This window comes from Pinus tabuliformis, chromosome 8, assembly GCF_031772625.1.
Source record: "Pinus tabuliformis cultivar Carrire ecotype Pingquan chromosome 8, CPIR1, whole genome shotgun sequence".
Taxonomy (NCBI): Eukaryota; Viridiplantae; Streptophyta; class Pinopsida; order Pinales; family Pinaceae; genus Pinus; species Pinus tabuliformis.
This window is the reverse complement of record NC_142294.1, coordinates 1,950,206,779-1,950,222,750: the sequence shown is the minus strand read 5'-3', so window position 1 is coordinate 1,950,222,750 and position 15,972 is coordinate 1,950,206,779.

Below are 15,972 nucleotides of genomic sequence, written 5' to 3'. Positions count from 1 at the left end.
AGTGTTCGATAAGGATACCTGCAAAATGGTTCGGGGAGCATTGGTATTGATGCGGGGAGTTCAGATTGGAACTCTGTACAAGCTGCAAGGTAGCACTGTTATTGATGGGTGCAATAGTTCTGTGGTTCCTGAAAGTGGAGCAGAAAATCTAGTGGTCTTTGGAGAGACGACCATGCTGTGGCATCAAAGGCTTGGACATATTGGAGAGAAGGGCCTTCGAATATTTCATGGTAAAGGTATGGTAGAAGGTATGAGTAATAGCTCTTTGGATGTTGGGTCCCTATAATACTAGTGATTACCCCATTACTATTGTAGTTGTACCCCTTATTAATATTGTTGTTCCCCTATTATCCCCATATTGTTATTACTGTGCCCCGTAGAATCCCTCTATTGTTATTTTTGTGGCTTTATATTATTATTGTTAGGTCGGCTGTGTTATATTGTGACTCCTTAGACTCCTATATATAGAAAGGAGGTTTTGTCATTTGAATCATCCAAGAATTGTTCATTTATGTAATGTAAAGGAGGTTTCCCCCTCGAAGAGGCTAAATTCTAAGGTGTTGATCTATCTTTTCTATCTTTTCCTTGAGCTGGTTTCAGAACATTTGGTATCAGAGCTTTGGATTCTAGGGTTTCGTTGCTCCAAACAGGTCATCGTGGACTTTTCACTATAACTTTTGTTTTACGACGTTTCATAAGTTGCAAACAAAACCCATTTGAGAGGAAATCACGCTGAACCTCGGGTCCAAATTTCAGAGCTTTTCGTGCTATATTTGCGGAGATATGATCTAAGGAAGTTGGTCTTTTTGCAGACTCCTGAATTACATTCCAAACAGGTGACCTGGGGAAAAGCGTCATAATTTTCTCTCTGGGGATCGGATTGAAATTTTGTAAGAAGGTACAGAAAGAGGAAGGACTTTAGTTTCTTGTATGCATTGTTTAGATCCAAAGGGAAAAATAGTGACTCGTGGCATGTCGTACAAGTTCGCTCTACTGAACTAGTCTATAATCAAGTCACTATGGGAGATTTCGCATAACCCTTCCTTGGAGAATCCAATTTGGGTCAGACTTGTGGCATTGGAAAGAGGACACAGAGGGCTACTGCAGGTTACAAATTCAGATCTAGATGATTGGAAAGTACAGAGATACATCAGAGGCAATATCGAGCTCCTACAAAGTGAAAAAACGTGTGTAGATTTTCTTAACTTTTTGCTTAAGCTTGGTTTGAAAATTTATTTTGAAGGAATTCAAAGGGCATAGTAGAGCATTATTATCAGTAACTAATGCCCTGAGGAAAGAAAATGCAAACACCTAGTAAGGAACCTGAAAGCTCTAGCATGACTCATGAAGAAGAGGAAGAAATGCAACATGATATATCAAAATTACAAGACCAAGTGCAACAACTGTCCCTTGCACAAAAAGTAATAGAATCTAAGATGGATGGTTTAAAGAAATGCGTAGAAGCTAAGATGGATGATTTGAAGATAGATTTGAAGACAGACATGGAAGAATTGAAGATAAATATGAATAAGTTGCTACAAGAAAGGGTCACTAATGGTGAAAGGGTAGTAAAGGAAACTCATGATGAGAACAAAAGAAATGTTAATCATGATTCCATAGACTCTAATGTTGGATCAAAGACCCACCATATTCCAAAAATTGATATGAGGAAGTTTGATGGCAAGGATCCCGCAACATGGATATTATAGATGGAGCAATTTTTCGATCTCAATAATGTGCAAAACACACAAAAGGTACGTATTGGAACTTTATATTTGGAACCAAATTAGTTTGTATGGTATCAATGGCTTTGCTCTCGTAAACAATTTATCACTTGGGAAATTTTTACGGAAGAATTGATAGCACACTATGAGGATACAAAAAGCAACACTTTTTTTCGCCATTTGATAAGTCTCAAACAAAAGGGTTCAATAATGGAGCACATTGAGGAGTTCCAAAAATTGAACATAAGGGTAAAAGATATTCCAGAGGAGCATAGGATTGATGTGTTCATAGGGTCTTTAAAGGATAATATCCAACATGATGTTCACCTTTGGGAACTTGATTCATTAGAGAAGGCATTCAGGTTAGCAAGAAAAATGGAAAGCAAAATTATGGCAACCAGGAAGCATACCACTCACAACTATAAAGATGGAAGTGTTGTTGCCGCTAGTCTTCCACAACCTATAATATTGACACCACAACAATTGGAAGAAAAAAGAGCAAAAGGGCTTTGTTACAGTTGTGATAGCAAATACACTAAAGGTCATAAGTGTGTTGAGAAAAAATTATTCTACATAGATTGTGAAGAGGAAGAAGAAAAGGAGAAAGAAAGGTCAAAGGAAGAGGATATACTCCAGGAACAAAGCCTAGATAAAGAAGAAATGAATCCGACCATATCTTGTAATGCATTGGCAGGAATTACCACTCCTCAAACCATCAAGATAGAAGGACAAATCAGGAAGAAAAAGGTAATAGTGTTGATTGATTCAGGAAGTACCCACAATTTTATTCATTGTAAGGTAGCAAGAGAATTGAATTGCTTCTTATATCCAGCACCAGAGTGTCAAGTGATGGTTGCAAATGAAGGAACAATAAATTTCTCGAGAAAGTGCCATAATATCAAGCTATCCATGGGAGAATATGTATTGACTAGCCCAATGCTTTCCATTCCAATGGGAGGTGCTGATGTTGTACTAGGAGTCCAATGGCTACAATCCTTGGGTACAATAACTTTTAATTTTCAAGAACTTTTCATGAATTTTTCTGTGGAAGGAAAGGAAGTTGAATTAAGGGGCATTGCAGGGAAATCGGGAAAGAGAATCAGCTCTAACGGTATGACAAAGCTTCTAAAAAAGGAACAAAGAGGTGTAATTGCACAATTATGTTCGCTAGATGTGTCCATAGTGAAATCATCTATTTCTCCAGATCTCCAAAAAGTCTTGGACAATCATTCCAAGGTATTTGAGACTCCCAAAGGTCTCCCACCTATTCGTGATGATGATATGCTATTCATCTAATTCCAGGAAGTGTTCCTCCAAACATCAGGCCGTACAAATATCCCTATGCCCAAAAGAGTGAAATTGAACGTATGGTTGCAGAAATGCTAGAGGCTGGTATAATTCAACCAAGTCAAAGTTCTTTCTCTGCTCCAGTCGTATTGGTGCACAAGAAGGATGGATCATGGCGCATGTGTCCGGATTATAGGGAGCTCAACAAGCTCACTATTAAAGATAAGTTTCCCATTCCTGTCATTGATGAATTACTGGAGGAATTGCATGGATTAATTTACTTCACCAAGTTGGATCTTCGTTCAGGATATCATCAAATCAGAATGAAGATTGAAGACATTCCAAAAACAACATTTAGAACTCATGAGGGTCATTATGAATTTTTGGTCATGCCTTTTGGCCTTACCAATGCACCTTCAACATTTCAAGGTTTGATGAATTCAATTTTCAAACCATTCCTTAGAAAATTTGTGTTAGTGTTTTTTGATGATAAACTAATCTAGAACAAGTCTTGGAAGGATCATGTTGAACATGTTGACAGGGTGCTACAACTATTGGAGGAGAAACAATTATATGGAAAAAGATCCAAATGTTTCTTTGGAGTACAAGAGGTGGAATATCTGGGTCATATTGTATCTCATGAAGGAGTTAAGGTAGACCCTAGCAAAATTAAAGCCATTAAGGAATGGAAAATTCCCACATCCATAAAGCATTTGCGAGGATTTCTCGGGTTGACAGGGTATTATCGCAAGTTTGTTAAGAATTATGGGAGAATAGCAGCACCTCTAACAACATTATTGAAGAAAGATGCTTTTTCATGGACTCCAGAAGCAACAAAGGCATTCGAACATCTTAAAGAGGCAATGTGCCAAGCACCGGTCATAGCTACACCAGACTTCACAAAAACCTTTATTGTGGAATGTGATGCTTCGGGAAATGGAATTGGTGCTGTTTTAATGCAAGATGAAAGACCCATTGCTTTTGAAAGTAGTCCAATCAAGGGAAAGTTTTTACACAAAGCTATTTATGACAAGGAAATGTTGGCAATACTCCATGCACTTAAGAAATGGCGACCCTACCTAATGGGAAGACACTTCAAGGTAACAACGGATCATGATAGCCTTAAATACTTTTTAGAACAAAGATTATCCTCTGAAGAGCAACAAAAGTGGGTCACGAAGATGTTGGGTTATGACTTTGAAACCATCTACAAAAAAGGGAAGCAAAATGTGGTGGCAGATGCACTCTCAAGAAAGGATGAGGATGTGGAAGCATTGTTGTGCACCATTTCTATTATCCAACTAGATTGGATAAACAAAGCAAGGGAGGAATGGAAGAATGACGAAGAAGTGTGGGCACTTTTTCGAAAGTTACAACAAGATTCTAGTATGTCTGATACATTTAGCTGGAAAAATGATTCGTTATGGTACAAATATCGCTTATACCTCTGTAAGAATTCCCAGCTAAAACAAAAGATTCTTATGGAATTGCACACTTCTCCCTTAGGAGGGCACTCAGGATTTTTAAAAACTTACCACAGGGTTAAGAAGGAATTTTTTTGGGATGGCCTTAAATCATATATTCAAAAGTTTGTGGCAGAATGTTTGGTTTGCCAACAAAATAAAGTTGAAACAATTAAGACACTGGGTCTGTTATCACTAACAAAATTTCAATGCTCAATGTCTGCAAATAAGCACATGAACCCTTTTAGCAGTTTCGTAGCGCAAAATGTTTAGGTGGTTTCGTAGCGCATAATTCATAGTAAGCACTGGCTGCGCTACGAAATTGGGGATTTGTCCGAAATCATAGCTCACCCATATCACCTTTGTCTCCTATGGGTTCTGTGGAATATGATATATGCATAGAAAAGCCTGTTTCTGCAAATTGAGAGTTTAAAGCTTGTTAACCAGGATAAAAGTCCTCAATCAGTTCCACTGTCAATGACAGCTGAGGTTAATAGAAAGGTGGCTTTTGAATAAGGTGCCAATCATAAGAAGGAAAGCATATCAAGATTTAGAAGATGCTGGTCATGGTATAGTGCCTTAGAAGATGCATCATTGGAAAGAGAGGATTTCCAGACTTCTGCAAGTGATTACTTGAGAGCTCTTTCTATATTAGAACGCTTGGAAGAACCCAACAGTCGTCATATTTCACAACTATGTTTTAAGATATGTTTGGCTCTACAGATGCAGAACAAGATCCCAGATGCACTAAGCTATTTAAGATCCCAGCTTGTATACAAATGAAGCTGAGACATCCAAAGATGAAAGTTCTGGCAAATATGCACAGACAAATAATGTTCCCGAGGGAGATCTCCATACTGGTACACTGGCTACAACTGCTGTGGATGAGGTTGATGTGCTTAAAGGTCTAATGCCAGATCTTTCAGATAAGATTGAAGATATCAAGGCGATGATGTCAGCTCCACCGTTGTCTGAGGTTCTTCAGGCTCTTTATGATGATAAGAACGTTTCTCAGGATAAAAATGCTTGTATAAGTGTGAACTCCTCTCATGAAGTAGAAGCTGGTTATCGACTAAAAGGTAGTGCATATGTCATCTTCAAGTATACATGGTTGTGGGATCGTGTACGTGTCAGTGATGAGCTTTTGAAATGTTAAGATTTGGCAAACGGTACTAGCTGTTTGTTCATTAGTTCTTCCACCGACAAAGGACATAGACACATGTTTTAAAAAAAAACCGCATGCAGTTATGCTTCTATTATTCTTCCGCCATTTAACAATCGGTCATACAGTCATTCCGGCAAGAAACTGAAACAGAGAAAGCAGAGGGTTTTGAGATCGATTCATCTTACTTGCGCTGCAAAAGTGATCAGGAAGATTATGAGGTTGTGCGAAAAGTGGGCAGGGGCAAGTACAGTGAGGTTTTTGAGGGTGTCAATAGCATTAACAATGAGCGATGCATTATCATGATCTTGAAACCTGTCAAGAAGAAGAAGATCAAGAGAGAGATCAAAATATTGCAGAACCTTTGTGGAGGTCCAAATATTGTGAAGTTGCTTGATATAGTTCGGGACCAGCAATCTAAAACTCTTAGCCTCATTTTTGAATATGTAAACAACACAGATTTCAAAGTCCTTTATCCGACATTATCGGATTATGATATTCGATACTATATTTATGAGCTTTAAAAGGCTTTAGATTACTGTCACTCCCAGGGAATCATGCATCGTGATGTTAAGCCACACAATGTCATGATAGACGATGAGCAGAGGAAACTTCGTCTCATAGATTGGGGCCTTGCAGAATTTTATCATCCTGGCAAGGAGTATAATGTTCGGGTTGCATCAGGGGTTTCACAGTCAACAAGATATGTATGCAGGGCCTCATGAAAGGGTAGGTGCAATTTGCATGAGTCAAGTACAGTGAGAAAATAGAAATAACAGCACTTTTGAGCCGAAAGAGTTCAAGGAATGATTCAGACTTGTGTGTATGGCAACAGAAGAAGTTGATAAAGTCTTCTTGTTGATTGTATTGGATGGGCAGACCAGCATCATAACATACAACTTTTATGCCTTTGGATAAGACAGAAAATTACATTAACTGTAAGAAATAGCAGCAAAGGGAGATGTAGGTTCATGATGTTTCTGTGCATACATCGGTTTTGGGAAAACCACATATTCTATATGATTATAATGACAGATCTCAGAAGGTTGATCAAGACACTCAGGCTCTCAGGGTTGCTGCCAAAGTTATATTGGACTGCCTTGTTTGTATACCTTCAGAATTCCGCACCTTTGCTGCAAATATATTTTGGTCAGGATTGAGTACTTTAGCAGCAGATGCATCCCAAGTACTTTTACAGGAATGTGCTGGCTATCATGAACGTGTTATGCTGCATGAACTCGGTTTTTCCATGGGTACTATTAATTGGATAAAGGATTATCAACTTTGTTCACTTGATGCAGAACATTCTAGCATGTCTGAAGAATGCCATGAACTAAACAGTACTGTCAAGAACAATGGTCAATTTGATACAGAAAGCAATTGCAGCGGAATGTGACATTTTAACAGATGATGGTGTTGAAACAGAAGATCATAAACCTTCTGAGGCAGTTATCTCTTGTTCAGGGATAAAAACCCAAGACAATGAATTTTGTTTTAGCCTCTTATGTCAGGCAGCTATTGAAACTCCAAGGATTCTTAATCTTTCAGGCAGTGAACACTTTAGTGGACCTTATGGGGAGGGTTTTGTTTTCATTGCCAATGATTGGCATACATTTCTTCTTCCTTGTTACTTGAAGACAGTCAGATTTTGGGTTGAAGCTGTGTTTTTGAAATTTCACAGCAGTTTCATAGCGCGCTACGAAACTGCTGTAGCTGCATGTTGCAGTTCAGTTGATCTATTAAGATTAACAAAGCGGCAAATCTTTTTTGAAATGTTGTGTCATCACAAGGTACATGAAATGGTGGACAACACATACAGGATGCTCTATTTTGGTTAACTAAAGGATAAAAGCATACTCCTTTGGATTCGAATATGTTGAGGCAAACCAAGGACTGACAAACAAGAGCAGTTTCCTATATTTCAGGGTGTTGGAAAACATGTTACATTAAAGGCCAGCAAGCAACTACAGACACCTATCACAGCCAAACTAAAAGAAGCCACATGTCAGAGAACGAGCCTGTTCTCTCCTTTCTCTCGTAGGAACACCATTTTGATTGTAATAAATGCTATTTCCAGCATGATGTAGAATTAGAGTTTTAATTGTTTTAGGATTCCAGCGCTGTTAATTAATAGTCAGCTGTAATTATTAGTTAGTTAAAGGTTAGTAGGTGTCATCATAGGCAGAATCGAGCTCCCCTCATGCTGGAGGAGGAAGCTCCAAGTAGTTAAAATCATGTTTCTATATATAGCTGGATGATCTATGTAATTGGGGTTGGATGTTTTTGAAAAAACAGAGTTTATATTGGCTTATGTAAAGACTTGTTACAGTAATATAAAAGACTACTTTTTTCTTCTCAAGATTCATACTTTGTTCAGATGCTCAAGATGTATGTGGCTTTGTCTTACCCTTTATGTTTTACAGCTTTATAGATACACAATCACTCTGAATTCACCTAGCTGCTCAGACTTCCTGTGTGTATTTATGAGTTGAGGTTCATTTGAGAAATGTTTTGAGTGTTTAAACATTACATGCCCTGACTTCCATGAATGAGTAGTTTTATGGTTTACTGAAATGGTGTTTGACTCCATGAGCCCAATGGAAGAAATCTTATGTTGTCTGTCCAACCAGCATGTTTATTAAGTTTTCATTTCAAGAGTTAGCCCTCCTAGTGTTAATCATAATCAATAGTTTGTTTGAGAGAGCCCTCTCTGACTAAGGAGGCTAAGCCTTAGTCTAAAGCCTGGTTTGAAATAGTTACATAAGATCTTGCTAAGTGGCAGCCCTTAGTACCTGATTTTGTGATAACAGGGTCTATTACAACCTTTATCCATTCCAAGCCAACGTTGGGAGGAGGTTTCAATGGATTTTATCACAGGTTTACCCAAGTCTGAGGGAAAGAGTGTCATCATGGTGGTAGTTGACAAACTTACCAAGTATGCACACTTTTGTGCATTATCACATCCATTTAAAGCCAGTACAGTTTCTACTGCATTTATGGAAACAATTCAAAAGCTACATGGAAACCCAAAGATTATTGTAAGTGACAAAGATCCCATTTTCACTAGAAATTTTTGCACATAATTATTTTCTTGTCTTGGTACTCAGTTAGCTCATAGCTCATCTTATCATCCTCAATCTGATGGACAAACTGAGATAGTAAACAGATGTTTGGAAGGATATCTTCGTTGCTTTGTATCTGATAAAGAGACACAATGGGTCAAATGGTTGCCTCTGGCTGAATGGTGGTATAACACTTCCTTCCATAATGCAACAAAAATGACCCCATTTATGGCACTTTATGGGTATCAGCCACCATCCATCACATCATATTTAAGAGAAAATTCTAAGGTTCAAGCAGTGGAACATCACATTGAACATCAACAACAAATCCTCCAACTCTTAAAGGATAACCTCGTGTTGGCACAGAATATAATGAAACAATAGGCAGATCAACATCATAGCGAAAGAAGTTTTGATGTAGGTGATTGGGTATTCCTACGGCTACAACCATATAAGCAAATGTCCCTTAAGCAAGCTAAGAAGGATAATAAATTATCACCAAAGTATTATGGTCCATACAAGGTGTTGCAAAAGATTGGTACTATGGCATACAAATTGGAGCTTCCTGCAGCTTCTCGATTGCACCCAGTTTTCCATGTTTCATGTTTAAAGAAGGTTATAGGCGACAAGCTCCCAGTTCAAACAATATTGCCAGAACTTGACGAGGAAGGAAAAATTATATTGGAATTGGAAGCAGTCACAGAAACAAGAACTCGACAGCTACGAAATCGATCAATTTCGGAGTATCTTATCAAGTGGAAGAACTTATCCACTGAAGATTCCACATGGGGGGATGAGAATTTTATACAGAAGCATCCAGAACTTCTCAAGCGTTGAGGACAACACTTTTTTGAAGGAGATGGGCATGTTGGGTGCCTATAATACTAGTGATTACCCCATTACTACTGTAGTTGTACCCCTTATTAATATTGTTGTGCCCCTATTATCCCCATATTGTTATTACTATGCCCCATAGAATCCCTCTTTTGTTATTTTTGTGGCTTTATATTATTATTGTCAGGTCGGCTAGATTATATTGTGACTCCTTAGATTCCTATATATAGAAAGGAGGTTTTGTCATTTGAATCATCCAAGAATTGTTCATTTATGTAATGTAAAGGAGGTTTCCCCCTCGAAGAGGCTGAATTCTAAGGCATTGATCTATCTTTTCTATCTTTTTCTTGAGCTGGTTTCATAACATTGGATTTTGATTTCTGTGAAAATTTTGTGTATGGGAAGCAGAATCAGGTGAGTTTCCTCTCTGGTGGTAAGAGAGCGAAACAGATATTAGAGCTTGTGCACAGTGATGTGTTTGGACCTATGAAGGTTCCATCACTGGGTAAGTCTGTGTACTATGTATCATTTATAGATGACTTCTCAAGGAATACATGGAAATATTTCCTTAAGAAGAAATCTGAAGTCTTTGACAGGTTTAAAGAATTTAAGGCTTTGGTGGAAAACCAGATAGAGAAGAAGATAAAGGTGCTGAGGACAGATAATGGTGGAGAGTTTTGCAGCAAGGAATTTGAAGAATTCTGTAAGAAGTGTGGTATATCACGGTAGAATACTACTCCATATACACCTCAACAAAATGGAGTTGCAAAAAAAATGAACAAGACGTTGATGGAAAGGGCAAGAAGCATGCTCAGTGGTGCCGAGTTAGGACAAGAATTTTGGGCAGAGGCGGTGGATACTGCATGTTGCCTGGTCAATAGGTCACCTTCATCAGCGTTGGAGGATAAGACTCCACAAGAGGCATGGACTGGTAAGAAACCCTCACTTTCACTTCTAAGGGTATTTGGATGTGATACATATGTACATGTTCCAAAGGAGAAAAGAACCAAGTTGGATAGTAAATCTAAAAAGTGCATCTTTATTGGGTATAAGGATGGTTTAAAGGGTTATAATCTTTGGAACCCAGTAACAAGGAAGGTTGTCTACAGCCAAGATGTGGTGTTCAGAGAGGTGAAAGATGCTATTAAACATGAAGTCCAACCAAAGGAACCTGAGAAGATAGAGTTTGAGCTAAAGGAGGAAGTATCAGACTCTACAACAGAGGAGGAATCAGAAGATGAAGAGCCACAAACTCCAGTTGTGAGAAGATTAGTTCGAGAAAGAAGGTAGCTAGAAAGGTATAGTCCATCTACTTTCTATTCAAATTTTGCTTTGTCTGTTACTGATGATGATCCCAGAACTGTGAAGGAAGCAGTGGATTCAGAGGATGGAAAACTCTAGAAAGAGGCCATGGTTGATGAAATGGCATCTTTGTACAAAAATGAGGCTTGGGATTTGGTGGAGTTGCTGGCTGGAAGGAAACCCATTGATAGCAAATGGGTGTTAAAAAAGAAGACAAATGTAGAAGGAAAAGTGGAGAAATACAAAGCTTGGTTAGTAGCAAAAGGTTATTCCGAGGTGCCGGGAATTGATTTTGGTGATATTTTTTCTCCTATTGCTAAGGTAACTTCTATTAGATTACTTTTATCTGTTGTTGCTGCTTTTGATTTTGAGGTAGAATAGATGGATGTGAAGAAAACATTTCTTCACATGGATCTAGAAGAGGAGATCTACATGAAGCAACCTGAAGGCTTTGTGGTGAAGGGTAAGAAAGAACTGGTATGCAAGTTAAATAAGTCCCTGTATGGGTTAAAACAGTCACCAAGGATGTGGTATCAGAAATTTGATAAATTTATAGAGGGCTTGGCTTCACCAGAAGCAAAGCAGATCACTGTGTGTATTTTAAATTAATTGGTGACCGTGTTATTTATCTGGTCTTGTGTGTGGATGATATGTTGCTGGTTGGAAATGACAAAGAAATTATCCAGGATTTGAAGACCTATTTGTCCTCCAAATTCGACACGAAAGCTCTTGGTGCTGCAAACTATATTTTGGGCATGGAAATTAAAAGAGATCGAGCAAAGAGGAAGCTCTCGTTAAACCAGAGGAAGTACGTCAATACAATACTGCAGAGGTTTAATATGCAGGATAGTAAACCAGTGAATGTTTCTATTCATGTAGGTGTGAGGTTATCTGTTGAACAGTGTCGCAAGACATAAGAAGAGGAAGAGGACATGTCCCGTGTTCCATATGCAAGTGCAGTCGATAGCCTGATGTATGTAATGGTTTGTACTAGACTAGACATTGCACATGTAGTGGGATTATTGAGCAGGTTTATGTCAAAACCAGGAAAGGAGCATTGGACAACAGTGAAGCGGGTTTTCATGTATTTGCATGGAACTAGTGATTATGGTTTGTGCTACCAAGGAAGACCAGGATTGGACAGAGTGTTGGATATTCATGGCTTTATTGATGTAGACTGGGGTGGAGATCTAGATCAGAGAAGATCTACAAGTGGGTATGTGTTTAACCTATTTGGAGGTGCAATCAGTTGGATGAGTAAGAAATAATCTGTAGTGGCACTATCAACTATAGAGGCAGAATACATGACAGCCACTCATGCAAGCAAGGAAGCAGTTTGGTTGCAGAGATTGTGTTCAAGTATGGGGTTAGTACAAGAAGCTATAAGGATAGACTGTGATAGCCAAAGTCCAATTTTCTTGGCAAAGAACCATGCATATCATTCAAAGACAAAGCACATTGATGTTCAATATCACTTTGTGAGGGATATGATAGAAGACAAAAAGGTGTTGCTGGTAAAGGTGGACACTTTAAGAATACTGCAGATGCATTGACAAAATATATGAGTTTTGAGAAGTTCTCTTGGTGTAGAGAAACAATGGGCGTTTCAGGGCTGGAAAAATGACTAAGCTCTCTTGTGCCCCCCCGTGGAAGGAAAACAACAAGTGGGAGAATGTTTGGTTGTGTTATATTCTTTCCATGACTATCCCACGTAGTTAACCGAGGGGTTAGAGGGGGGCGGAGCACCCCCTTTGTTGCGCCAATTGTGTAGTAGAGGGGGGTCACAGGGGGTTTGAGGTGTACTTGTAACCGCACTTTATGGGGTCCGGGGTAGCGGCCCGGAAAATTAGGTTGGGCAGACCCTCCTATGGTTTTGTTTATGATTTTCGGACATGTTTTTTGGATGCGATGGTTTTCGGTCCATGGTATTGGATGCGATGGTTTTTCGGTCCAAGGTATTGGATGCTTCGGCATGTATAAATATGTATTATAACATTGAAAGGAATATAATGAAAAATCAAGCTGGTAGTCCCGGTTTTAGGATCCAAGGGAAAATATCTGTGTATATGTGTTTATGTGTTATGCTCTCACATTGTTTATTTTCTGTGTTTTAGAATTCATATGCAGGTAATTTCGGTACGGGGTTAAAACCTACAAAGGACAAAACCTCATTAACCACACACTCATCAATAATTGGATCAATAAATGGCGTGGGGTAATTATCTTTGGGACAAGATTTGTTTAGGTCCCTAAAGTCAATGCATACTCGGATTGTTCCTTGTTTTTTATCCACATGGACTAAATTAGAAACCCAATCTGTAAGAGGAACAGGGTATATGAAACCCGCCTTGAGCAACTTCTCTACTTCAGCTTTAATGGCTGCTGCTTTCCTAGGATTAATCGGCCAAAGCTTTTGACGAATCGGCTTAGCGTTTTCATACATCTTGATCTCATGTTGAACTATGGATGGATCAATGCCAAGAATTTCTTCATAAGACCAAGTGAATACATCTCGAAACTCCTTAAAAAGGTCGCTGTAAATTTGGATTTCTTTAGGGGAACATTCAGCTCTGATGAAGAGATTCTCGATCACGTTAGGGTTCCTAGAGATGTTTATTAGATATCATTTTTGAAATCACCGACATATTACCTTTGTCGCTAAAGTGTGCTGGAGCCAAAGGATTTGATACCGTACAAACATCACTAGTAAAAAGCTTGGAGAACTTGGATTCTACTTCCTGTAACGAAGGAAGAAAATATGAACGATGGTGTAAGTCCTCCCAAGGTCGATGCACACCCATCATTACTTCTAGGATTGCTTCCTCGGATGGTAAAACCGTATCTAAACAGTCCATAGCGGAGGTAGAATCAAGGGTCTTGGCCAGGGCCACATCACCATCTAGCTCCTCCTCAGAGAAAGAAGTAGAATGGTCATCTGCAGAGTTGACGATAGAATGATACCTAAGCTCTACTGTAAACATAGGAAATGCCATTCCACCAACTTGTCCTTCAGCTAATGTGGTCGTAGGTGAAGGCGAGGTGCAAGGGTCTGAAAAATAATGAGTTCGGAAGAACTATTCTCGTGAAGACTCCTTGGATGATGAAACGACATTGATTCTAGCGATAAGAGAGGGAAAATCAAATGTACCCATCAATGAAGAATACATCCCAACTTCTAGATTCTTAGTAGGCAGATGAGAGTTATCCATTTGTTACACTAAAAAATGTCACCATGACTATTTACAGTTAGTATGGCTCAATCAACAGTCATGCTACCCTCTTAGGCAAGTCTTATGCCTCTGCTCTCCATGTCAAACTCCAAAAAAGAGAGAGAGTCTTTCTAAATGTATTTATCTCTGGGGACGCAGGTTCTCTCAACCTTACCTGCGGGGACGCACCCAATGTTCACAAAAACTGCGTCTTTGGACGCTCTGTATGTAAAGGTGCAGGTGCGTCCCCCTGAAAAGGTTAAAATGCGCAAGTTTCATCTTTGAAAAGTCACTTGTGGTCATTTCTAGAGCATTCTAGAAGGTTGTTCGATGTGTATTGAGCGCCTCCAGATGGTTCATGCACTCCTACCAAAGAGGAACTTATCCCATCAATAGGGGAGCTATCCCATCCAAAGAGGGGATTATCCCATTGATGGTGGACCTGATTAACTTCCTCTTGAACACTATAAATACAGGCATTGGGCCAGAAGGAGAAAAGGTTAAAAAGCTATACATTTCTATGGGTAAATGCTGCAGGAATTAGGACTCCCATTTAGAAGCTTGTGAGGAGAGATTGCCATCTTTGCTTGTTCTATTTGGAAGTGGGTGAGCTTTGTCAAAGTAAAGGAGAACTCTTGATGGACCCTGGGAGGGACTTGCACAACACCAAGGCTCAGGTTGTATTTGTTCCTTTTGTTACCTATTAATGCAAATGAGTCCATTCTTCTCAATAACTTGTTATTTATGAGTTATTTCATGTACTCCTTGGTCTATATGTTAAATATGTTTTATTTTATGAGATTATCAAGTGCTATTTAATCGTTTGATTTTTAGTGTATGCAGGTTTCAAAGTGAAGGAGGAGCTCATCCGGATCAGTGGAGCTGGACTGCTACAACATCGTTGGATTACAGGTAGGATCTAAACACTTGATTTCCCATATAGTAAATGCATGTTTAGAGAAGGATTGCTCTTGTTTGTCTTGTTTGTCACTAGAGAGTCTTAGCCTCCTAGGGAGGTTGGTTGTGTCCGCACAATCGACTCTTTCCGCCTGACAAATTGGCGACTCCATTGGGGATTCCATTGATGTGAAAAGTCTTTTCCTTTGTGTGAACTTTGCTCTGAGAAAATTGGTTTATTTTTCTGGTTTTGGCTCTGTGACTTTGTCTGTGGGTGGGTTAGCTTAGGATTAGATTCTTTTTGGTTTTTCTTGAGTTTTTCAGTAGGACGCACCCTCTGAGTGTTGCACAGTGCGTCCTTGGACGCACTGTCACTGTGTGCACAGAGCGGGCCCGCACCTGTGCTAACGGGTCGCCTGCGTCCCTTGCTAAAATTTGAGAAAATTCCATTTTTTGCATTTTTGCTTTTAGATTTAGTTTTTTCTTAGTTTTTACTGCCCAGATTCATTAGTCCTTTGTCAGAGATCTTCACCTGAACTTGTTTCGATAGCATTGAGTGTTTTAGTGGATTTCATCGAAGTGTAAGCCCTAGGGTTTGATTTTTGAGTAGGTCTTGTAGTGACTTTGGCGGTAGAAGTTGTCAAGCCTTAGATCTCTCTAGTTTTGTCAGCATTCTAAGAAGTCAGACCTGTCGTAAAGTCTACCTATGTGAGCAACTTACCATTGAGTTGTCTCTTTGGGAAAATTTCGAAGTGCTTGTTGTTTAAGTCTTGAATTCCATTTTACAAAAAGAACAAAAAGATTTGAGTTTTGTTTTGACTAGTCTTTTGATTCTGCATTAGCTGGTCCTTGATTTGATTTTGGTCAAGTAAAACAACCTAGAATCATCTTTGTGAGCTTTTGCCTTGTTAGGTTTGCTTAGAGTAATTTCCTTTTGATTTGCTTGTGAGTCAAGTTTTCATAGTTTTTATAGCTTTTAAGATTGATTTTCGTTACAATAGATTTATATGCTTTATTAAAAAGAGAAAATAC